General features: G+C 52.4%; 1 pseudogene; it reads right to left on the minus strand.

Annotated features, from left to right (window-relative positions):
• Positions 1–802: 802 nt before the first annotated feature.
• On the minus strand, positions 803–1,703 carry LOC127028298 (olfactory receptor 14I1-like; annotated as a pseudogene).
• Positions 1,704–8,016: the final 6,313 nt, after the last annotated feature.

Consider the following 8,016-nt stretch of genomic DNA (forward strand, 5'->3'; position numbering starts at 1 on the left):
CCGGGTGCCCAGTAAACACGGGCACAGACCAAACCTTGCTCTGCTGGACCTTCATTTCTCTCCCAGGAAGCCTGGCTGTGAAAGGACACCGCCGTGTGCCCGCACCATGCACACTCACACGCTTCAGCTGTTCACTGGTGTTTTCTCTCCTCTGCATTTTCCTGGGCATGTTCTTGAGAACAAAGTTAGAAGCAGACCTAAGCCTTCAGCAACTGCCCTTAGAAGATCCCCTTTCATGATGGAAATGCTGTTATGGACATCAGCTCTGTCACAGAAGTGCCCATTGCTGGTCCCTGCCTGCTGGCACAAGACTGCCACACAGCAGGACTATGATCAAGCTGCCAGTGCTCTCAGGCCTTACACCAACACAAAAGCTCAGAAGGAGAGAGTGGAAGTGGAAAATGAGCACCTTGGAAAGACCAAGCGGCGGTGCTGCCTGGCAGTGCTGCTGTGCCGGGACTCTTCTCCTCCACCTCTGCACACAGGCACTGGCTCTGCAGCTCCAGAGAAGGTCTTGCAGAAAAGATCTTGGACAAACAAGTCACTGCAGGGTCCTTTATTTTGTTTTAAAAGAGAGAGAGCACAGCTCGTCATTACGCAGTTGCTGGGTCACAGAAGACAGGTAGACACTGAATTAGGAATGGTATGAATAATGACATTTCTTTGTGGACAAAATTATTACAACTCAGAAAAGCTAAAATCCAAACCACAAAAAACAAAACCAACTACTAAAGACAGGCTGGTCCTATAGTGCTTTTCATTGTGAGTGATACGCTGAAGTAGATGGGCAGTTTATTGCTGCTTAAAAACATCCAGTCATCAGTTTCTTCAGGGCATGCTTGAGCTCCTGGTTCCTCAGGCTGTAGATGAGGGGGTTCACTGCTGGAAGCACCACCGAGTATAGCACTGCCACCACCAGATCCAGCCATGGGGAGGAGATGGAGGGGGCTTCATGTAGGCAAACACTGCAGTACTGACAAACAAGGAGACCACGGCCAGGTGAGGGAGGCATGTGGAAAAGGCTTTGTGCCGTCCCTGCTCAGAGGGGATCCTCAGCACGGCCCTGAAGATCTGCAAATAGGACAGCACGATGAAAACAAAATATCCAAATAATAAACAGGCACTAACCACAAGGACCTCAGTTTCCCTGAAGCAGGAATCTAAGCAGGCGAGCTTGAGGATGTGGGGGATTTCACAGAAGAACTGGTGCAGGACATTGCCTTGGCAGAGTGGTAGGGAAAATGTATTGGCAGTGTGCAGCACAGCATAGGGAAAAACACTGCCCCAGGCAGCTGCTACCATGTGGACACAAGGTCCGCTGCCCAGGAGGGTCCCGTAGTGCAGGGGTTGGCAGATGGCAACATAGCGGTCATAGGCCATGATGGTGAGGAGACAAAACTCTGCTGAAATGAAAAAGACAAACAGAAAGACTTGGGCAGCACATCCCAAGTAGGAGATGGCCCTGTTGTCCCAGAGGGAATTGGCCATGGCTTTGGGGAGAGTGGTGGAGATGGAGCCCAGGTCGAGGAGGGAGAGGTTGAGGAGGAAGAAGTACATGGGGTGTGGAGGCGGTGGTCACAGGCTATGGCGGTGATGATGAGGCCGTTGCCCAGGAGGGCAGCCAGGTAGATGCCCAGGAAGAGCCAGAAGTGCAAGAGCTGCAGCTCCCGTGTGTCTGTGAAAGCCAGGAGGAGGAACTGGGTGATGGAGCTGCCCTTGGACATTTGTTTCCTTTGGGCACGGGGACCTGTCCAAGAAGGAAAACAGAACGACAAGTTAGCGGTGATTTCTTAGATGAAAACCCTACGTCTTTTCCCATAGCAATCCCCGTCCCTGAGCTGAATGAAGAATGTTTCCGATAATTTCTCAACCCTAGCAAGTGAACGACACGGTGCCTCGTTCTGCTTGGGCACCTAGTTCCCATGAAGACACCTCGAGGGCAGGACCGTCAGAGCTGGTGTCAGAACAGAAGCTGACCTGCACCACTACCCAAACGCCAGAGAGCAAGAGCATCACGGAAAGGTGGGGAAACAGGGAAGAAAACTGCAATGCACCAAAAAAATGAAGCAAGAAGAGAAAGGCAGATGGGCATGCTGTGAAGCCTTCTCCTTACCCTGCTGTGCTCTCCACCTCACACACAGTGACACTGTAGGGCAGTCGCTTTTGTCTGGTTTGTTATGTATTAATTGTAGGACATATGCATTTCTGGACTGGAGGTGCAGCTGCCAAGGATGTGACTCATGGCCTGGATCTCATGGCCTTGGGGGAAAAGGGCCTGCTGGGTAGGAGAGGAGACCAGGGGCTTTGCTCCAGGGAAAGCGTCTCCACTGCAGGGGGCGGCAGGGAGGTGCCCAAAACCTCCTCCCATGGCATTTCTGGGAGCAGCTCCTGCTCACTCCCTGCCTAAGTCTCTGTCTCTGCTGCTGGGAGCTGTCCCTGCTGGGAGCTGTTTCTCTGTCCCCATGCCTCTTCCATGCTCACAGACCCCATCCCACCCGCTCTGTGCTCAGCTCTGCCCTGCAGACCCCTCCTGGCAGCCGGGCATTGCCCAGGGGCATCTCTGTTTTTGCAGCAGCTAAGGAGCAGCTCAGACAAGTGCTAATGAGAACAGGGGTCTCCATGCCTTCTCCACAAAGGAGAAAGAAATTCCCATCTCCCACTGCCCACGCAGCCAACCCTGAAGAGAAAACTCAAAGCACAGATTCCTTCCCTTTCAGGTAAATGCTGCCTTGATGTTCTTCTTCAAAAGGAACCTCTGCAAATGTCCTGAGTGTGATCTGGAGCTGTGAGCAGCCCTGACCCACACAGCACCCTGTTGACAGCAGGAGGATCTTGACTTGCCTTTCCAATAGTTGCTCCTTCCACCCACAGCTTCTCCCCACAACCCCATGGGGAGCTCCCCGGGCAGGCTGAGTGCTGACCCTGGCAGGCGGCAGAATCCCTGCCCCGGCACACAGCCCCCTGAGGTGCAGGGACCCTGCTTGGAAGGACAGCCCTGGGCACCCCTGGCTGCACAGCCACCTTCACACCCTGCAACCATCCCTGCAGGAGAAGGCAGCCATCATGCCCTGTCCCTCTGATGGTGCAGCAGGAAAGCCCTGATCTGCAGCACATCCTTCTCCTCTATGCCAGCCATGGGATGTGCCAGTTCTAGGAGATCCCTCCAGGATGTGCCTTGCAGCCAAAGACTTACCCTGTTAAGGGCTGTGGGATTTCTCTTCCAGTGAGCTCTATGTGTTTTCCCACTCCTGGCTGTCTTTAACCTCTCTCTTTCTCATTCCTCTCCCCTCGGTGCCTGCAGGCAGTGCCCTCAGCTCTGCTGTGCTTTGCAGAGGAGCTGCTCCTGCGCAGAGCTGTCTCTCTGCAGCGCTTCCCACTTGCTGTGAGCTCCCTCCATCCCAGGAGCCCAGCCAGATCAGCAGCACAGGACCAGCCCAAGGCAGCACTTTTTCTGCACCCCCACGCTCCCTGGAGATGTTCCTGGGTTTCCAGGGCTGACAGCTCCTGAAAGGCAGCAGAGTGTCTCCTGGGGAACAGAATTTGAAGCAGACTGAAGTAAACACTGACTGTCCCTCTCTAAACCCTGGACAGACTGACTCCTGCAGTGGGAATTGCTCTACCAGAGTGTGCGGGTCTGTGGGAGGTGTCAATGTTGCCCTCTGGAAACCTCCACTCCTGTCCCATTGTCAGGCAGGACACATAGGCAGTGACAGACAGGAGATCATTTTCACCTCTGTGGGGCAGGGATTCAGCTGAGTCAGTGCAGGCATCTCGGCTCTCATCAGTAACCCTGAAGCTGGAGGGGGATTCAGCTTCTCCCATGCACCCCACAGACCCACAGGAGGTGGGATTCCTCTTGCCTCAGCTCAGCGTGGACAAAATCAGTGTGAGCTCTTTGTCGAAGCTGCCATGCTAGTTAATGGTAGATGGAGGCCAGGAGGGGGTCGCTCCGGTGGAAACACCTGGTGCCATTTGAGGTACCACAGATCCAAGGCATGTGCAGGTGACTGCAAACTGTAATGGAACAATTGTGAGGGACAGGGTAGAGTCTGGGGGCATCACCTTGGAGGCCCTTGGGGAATTCCTTTGGCCAACTGAAATGACAGCAGATGCTGACATTTAGTCCAAAGAATCCTGTCCATGATCAGTATGTTCAGGGGAGCCTACAGAGGTATTCATCTGACCAAACTGAGGCATGGGCCATAGGGAGGGCTAAGTGTCTCTCTTTCTCTTCTCCATCAGCTGTACTTCCTAGATCTGCACTCGCTATAATGTTTCCTGGTCTCCTGTCAGGGCTGTGCAGCCCAGCCCTGCTTAGCTCTGGCATTGGTGAGAGCAGGCCTTGCTCACTCTGTAGGCACCTCATGTCATCTACCTCATCGTCTACATCTACATCCCATATCATCTGCATTGCCATCTATCGTGTACTCCAAGCACGTCTCTGCTATGAAGAAAAGCCTTCGCACGTGCGGGCTCTTGGGCAGACTTTGGCCTGTTCTGGGGACCTTCAGGAGGGATCTCATGAGCAGGAGTACTGATAGGCAGCAGAGCTCAGCACAGCTGTTCTTTAAGGACAAGCTCCTGCAAGTACAGCAGTGGTCCATACGGATATTCAGTTGACTCTCCTAAGGGAATTCAATGGCACCAAGATGAGCTGGTACTGCTGAAGTTACAGTTAAAGGAGAAAGAATGACTATGTGAGGCCACTGCAGCATTCAGCAAGAGCAGGTGTAAAGAGCTCTGAGATACAATATGCTGCCTTTGGCTCAGCCTTCCTCAGCAAGGTGTCCCAGGCCTTTGTGCCTTGAGGTAGAACCCATGGAGAACAAGCAGCAGTGGGTGGGGATCAAGTCAAGGGTCGCTTGAGCAAACTCAACCCTTACTGGTCCATGGGACCGGAGGGACTCCATCCAAGGGTGCTGAGAGAGCAGGCAGAAAGTCACAGTGACACTGCTCTGTGTCACTTTGGACAGGTCATCAGGGGAACTCCCTAAGGCCTTGCAAAATGCAAACATGGCATGCATCTTTCAAAGAGGCCCCAAGGATGAGCTGGGGCACTAAAGGCTGTTTGTTCACCCTCCTTTTGGTTGAGGAGTGTGTCGCAGAGTGTGTCCTCTTGGATCCCATTTCTGGGTTTTGGAATGAGAAGGTGACTGGATTTACTCAGGTACATCATGTCTGACCATCCACACTGCTTTCTGAGATGAAAGGATTGCATTTCTGGGAGAGGGGAGAGCAGTGGATGTCATTTACCTGGATTTAAGCAAGGTTTTTAACACTATCCCCACTATATTCTTTTATTCATTTTATGGCATTATGGCCTGCTTGGGTGGATAAATAAATGGATTAAGAACTGATTGCATGTTCGGGCTCAGAGGGACGCAGTGAATGGGTGATACTCTGCCTGAAGGCCTCTCACTGCAGAGTCCTGCAGGGGTCTATCCTGCAACCTGCTGTCTTTCACATGGTTTTACTGATCTGGAGGAGATGAAAGAATGCTTTCTCATAGACTTTGCAGATGACACCAAACCGAGGGGAGGAGCTGATACACTGGTGGGCTGGGCTGCCATTCCAAAGGATATAGACAGGCAGGAGGGATGGGCCAACAGGAACCTCGTGATATCCAGCAAGGAGAAATCCGAAGGCCTGCCCTGGAGTGGACTAAGCCCCTGCAGTGACATAGGTTGGGGGCTGCTTGGCTGGGTGGCAGCTCTGTGTTAAACGCTCTGGTGGGCCTTGGGTTACATTAGGCCGAAGAAGAGCTATCACCAAGGAAGGCCATGAGCCTCCTGGGCTGTATGAGCAGGAGCACAGGCAGGGGAACCGATTCTTCGCCTCTGCTCAGCACTTGTTAGACCACATGCAGAATACTTTCCCAGGTTTTGACCCCACACAATGCAAGAGATGTGTTGCCTATGGTGATACAGTGATGTTTCCAAGAAGACAGTCAGGCTCATCACCGGGGTGCAAGACAGGAGGACAAGGGGCAATGAGCTGAGACAAGAGAGTCAAGTTAGCTATAGGGAGAAACTTTTCCAACACAAGGACCGTCAAGCACTGGAAGCTGTTTCCCAGGGTGTGCTCTGGCTCCACCCCTGCAAGTTTTCAACACCCAAATGGATAAAACCCTTCAGTAACCCGCTGTGACCCTGCTTGGAGCAGGAAGTTAGTCTAGACACTACCCGAATTCCCTTCCAGCCTGAACGATGCTGTTTTTCCTTCTCCTTCATGTTGTCAATGTTCAGGAATGCACTCAGGGTCTCCCTGACTGTGGAAGTCATTCCCATCTGGTACAAGGCTGCTTCACAGCTGCCCCCAGACAGCCCTGATCCCATCCTTTGCTTCACCTTTCATGTCCTGGTTCCCTCTTTCCCTCCTCTCAAGTTCATCTTTTTTACCACCCTCATACTCTCCAAAAAGAACAGCCTACCCTGTTAACCCTTTCTACATTGCCTATCCTCTTCTGGTTTTGTGCCCTCCTTTCTTGTTTCTGATGTGGTTTTTGTGATGCTTTTTTACCTTGGGCAGCAATTCCACTGAACAAGTACTGCTTTTTCTTTACCCGTAGTGTCCTGCAATTCCTCACGCTGTTATCCTGGTAGAAGTACAAATGAGGATGAGCCATCTGCAAACATACCGTACATGCTGGCACAACAGAGCTCCAGTCGAGGACCCTGACACACTTGGGGATTTGGCCAAAAAAAACCCCAAAACCCTCCCGAAGATCAACAAGGAGAAGGGACAAGCTCTGCACCAGGGGCAGAATAACCCTGTGCAGCAGTGTGGGCTGCAGCCTGACTGGGTGAGGCGTGGTCCTGAGCAAAAGGGCCTGGGCGTGACAAGGGATGCCATGCAAGCCAGTGGTCTGCCAGTTCTGGAGGACTGGCCAGAAGCTGGAGAGGATCCAGACAAGGGCAAAAAGGATGGTGCTAGGGGCCTAATTAACATGAGCTGTGTGGAGACAGCAAGGGAACTGAGCCTCTTTAGCCTGCTGAAGGGGATGCTGAGGAAAACCCAATAGCATCCTACATACACCTGGAGAGATGCTGGAAAAAAACTCTTTTCTGCCATGAGAAATGGTATGGCACAGGCAACAGCCCCAAACTGCCTCTCGGGAGCTTCGCACAGGGCAACAGGAAAAGTAACAAAAACCTAGGAGTGTGGTGCTGCACTGCAGCAGGGACCCCGGAGTGTCTCTGTGATCCCCATCCTGGGAAGTTTTCGGGCCTCGGCTCCAAAAAGTACAACCAACCTGACCACGGGGTTGGTGGTAGTTACCCTTTGGGCGGGAGGTCAGGCTGGAGACCCCCAGCAGTCCCTTTCCCAGCCACACTTCCAGCAGCCTCTGTCTTGCAGTATGCCCTAGAAGAAGGGATTCAGCTGAAGGTGAGGGTATCTCTGTCAGAGGCTCACGGGAAAACTCAGAGAGGAAAGCAGCTCCAGAGATCTCTAGTCCGTTGTGCAGCTCAAAGCAAGGCCAGCTGTGAGGTCAGACCAGGTTGCTCCACAAATGTTGGTATTCACAAAAAGACTCTAAACAGGAGCCAGGCATTGAAGCCACTGTTACAGAATCAGAGACAAGGCATTTGACCAGCTCCCTGAAGACAGTTATTGCGAATACCTCACCTTTTGGTCCCATACTGGTTTCGGTTGGGATAGGGTTATTTTAATCATAGTAGCTCGTATGGTTGTATGGTTTGCATTTGTGATGAAAACAGCCTTGATAGCACAGCGATGTTTTAGCAATTGCTGAACTGTGCTTACACAGCGTCAAGGCCTTTTCTGTTTCTGAGGCTGCCCCACCAGCGAGTAGGCTGGGGGTGGGCAAGAAGTTGGGAGGGGACACAGCCAGGACAGCTGGGGGAATCTCAATGTAATTGCTGAAAGAGAGGTTCTCTGCTGGAGATTTAAGGCTTCAGAGATAGGACCTGAAGAGAACAGCTTTGAACTAGCAAAACTTCCAGATCATTTTGCACGTGTTGCCTCACTTCCCTGCTTTCAGTCTTAGGCAACCAG

The sequence above is a fragment of the Gymnogyps californianus genome, unplaced genomic scaffold (assembly GCF_018139145.2).
Source record: "Gymnogyps californianus isolate 813 unplaced genomic scaffold, ASM1813914v2 HiC_scaffold_31, whole genome shotgun sequence".
Lineage (NCBI taxonomy): Eukaryota > Metazoa > Chordata > Aves > Accipitriformes > Cathartidae > Gymnogyps > Gymnogyps californianus.